The 2,668-nt window shown below is 35.9% G+C and overlaps 2 protein-coding genes across 2 annotated transcripts in view; both read left to right on the top strand.

Annotated features, from left to right (window-relative positions):
- Positions 1 to 2,668, top strand: part of LOC102208279 (complement C3-like) — a 125,673-nt gene that overhangs the window by 10,713 nt on the left and 112,292 nt on the right. The window lies entirely within an intron of this gene.
- The window catches only part of LOC102208541 (complement C3-like), a 13,582-nt gene that overhangs the window by 870 nt on the left and 10,044 nt on the right, over positions 1 to 2,668 (top strand). The gene's annotated exons all lie outside the window — the stretch shown is intronic.

The raw sequence follows: 2,668 nt of genomic DNA, 5'->3' as shown, positions 1-2,668 counted from the left end.
TGTCATAAAATTCACAAAATTATATCATTTTTAATCAAAATCCAGGTGAAGGAGAAGACAACAGTTTCATGGACAGCAATGAAATTGTTACTCGCACCAAGTTCCCAGAAAGTTGGCTCTGGTCTGATATCAAATTGCCTCCTTGCCCTAGAAACACACCTAACTGGTGAGTCACAGTAAATCACAAACACATACAAATGAAGTTACATCTTAACATCTCTCAGACTGTAAACATTTTTCTATATTTCAGTGACACCACATCATTTGTGAAAAGTGTTCCTTTGCAAGATTCAATCACAACCTGGCAGTTCACCGGCATCAGTCTGTCAAGAACTCACGGTGAGGATTCAGTGACTAAAATATGGCTTTTTTTCGCCTTCCCTTTACTTTTTTAAAAAAAAAATGTCATTCTTTTCTGCATATTTTCTTTAAGGAATCTGTGTGGGTGATCCATTTGAGGTCATTGTCAAGAAGGATTTCTTCATTGATCTCAGGCTGCCTTATTCTGCTGTCCGTGGAGAGCAGATAGAAATTAAAGCAATCCTCCACAACTACAGCCCTGATCAAATCACTGTAAGTACAGAACCACAATAATTACTGAACTGAAACACAGTGGTGTCCAAAAGTGTCATCTTGTGTAGTTTATTATGTGCATTTTCATGTTGTGTTCTCAAAATCCTTTGAAAAAAAGAGAACTGATTATTAAAGAGATTATTTCAACAAAGCTTAGAAATTTAGTGCGTGTTAACCATAGTCTGCTCATTTTATGTAAAAATGTAGTTTGTTGTTGTTTTGGTTCATGAGCTTGAATTTTTTTAATTTGTGTGTTATATATAAGTGTAGACTTGTATATAGTTAAACATTATATAATGCTGAATTTTGAATATTGATTTATAAATAATAGAATTTCAATCAAGGGGGTAGGAACAGAAAAAGTGTAAGTTTCATCCTACTCCTTTTCGAGCATAAACATTGTGTAGACAAGATATATATATTGATAGATATTCACAAAAAGTTAATGTCATTAAGTTTTTCTTTTCTCTTGTTGTTTTAGTCATAATTACATGTTCAAAGTAAAACTATTCTATCTATCTATCTAGGCTTATCATATATTACTAAAATTGAAGAGTACGATCCCTTTTTCTGGTGGTGGTCAGAGGGCCCGGTGGCCCCAGTGTCCGGCAGCCTCGCCTCTGTCAGTGCGCCCCAGGGCAGCTGTGGCTACAATGTAGCTTGCCGTCACCAGTGTGTGAATGTGTGTGTGAATGGGTGAATGACTGAATGTAGTGTAAAGCGCTTTGGGGTCCTTAGGGACTGAGTAAAGCGCTATACAAATGCAGGCCATTTACCATTTACCATTTTTCATGTTGAGTTTATTACCTTCGTTTTCTGTAAATAAGGAGTAACTGAAATTGCCGAAAGTTAAAGGAATGCTCAAAAAAATCTCCGTATTTCATCAGGATCTTTGTATTCTTCCAGTTTGAAACACCACATGATCAGTCTCTTCTCCAACTTTGTCATTGCTGTTTTTCTTTTATAAAGGTACGCATTGATTTGACTGAGGAGGAGCACGTGTGCAGTTCAGCTTCCAAACGTGGTAGGTATCGCCAGGAGGTCACTGTTGGGCCCGAGACCACACGATCTGTCCCCTTCGTAATTATTCCCATGAAGGAGGGAGAACGGCGCATTGAGGTTAAAGCAGCTGTTAAGGACTCATATCTCAATGATGGCATCATGAAGATGTTGCGGGTGGTGGTAAGAAAACCAATGTTTGCTATTTGGATGCCCAAAAATGTGTTCAATATCACTTTCTTATTAAATAAAACAAAAACCAAAAAATGTCTTATCTGAATGTGAACAGGCCTTTCAAAATTGTAGTAAAGGTAGTAATAAAATAATTTGAAAGTTATTGTTTGTTGAGGTTTAGGCACAAAAAGGAACAGACAGAAACAACAACTGGAGTCTGGCTCAATCCCAGACCAAACGTCAGACTGATAATTTTGTACACTAATAATATGTGTTGATCTTTTGTTCTAATCACTACATGATTATTACTGCCAAAAAATTTCCCTTAACAATCTCAGAAATCATCAAAAATATTATCAATAATCATACTGGTCAAATGCATTTTTAGTTCATTGCTTGTTTTGTGTCTATTTTGTAAAAGGGATTTTATTTAAAATGTGACTTAGGTCAAGTTAGAAAAACTATGTGATTTGAATTAAAATAACAGGTTAATATGGTTAATGTTGCAGGAAGTCTGTCACCTTGGTTAAAGTTACACGGGAACAATATTTAATAATTACGTATAGTTAAAAATAGATAATGATGTTGTTGAAATTTAAATAGACCTGACAGTTGCTAAGTCAGACATCTAAAGCTTTACAGATGGCCAAAATGTTGCAACCAGACAGTTAAGTGAAGGATTTTCAAAACATCAACACTTAGTTAACAGTGTTGAGGATCCTGCCACTTAACCACATCATGCCAGATACAGTGGGGCAAAAAAGTATTTAGTCAGCCACCGATTGTGCAAGTTCCCACACCTAAAATGATGACAGAGGTCAGTAATTTGCACCAGAGGTATACTTCAACTGTGAGAGACAGAATGTGAAAAAAAAATCCATGAATCCACATGGTGGGATTTGTAAAGAATTTATTCGTAAAT

Source organism: Pundamilia nyererei, unplaced genomic scaffold, assembly GCF_000239375.1.
Source record: "Pundamilia nyererei isolate P.nyererei 1_Seehausen unplaced genomic scaffold, PunNye1.0 scaffold00134, whole genome shotgun sequence".
Classification (NCBI taxonomy): domain Eukaryota; kingdom Metazoa; phylum Chordata; class Actinopteri; order Cichliformes; family Cichlidae; genus Pundamilia; species Pundamilia nyererei.
The sequence above is the reverse complement of the archived record's forward strand: the minus strand, read 5'-3'. Positions and strand labels throughout refer to the sequence as shown.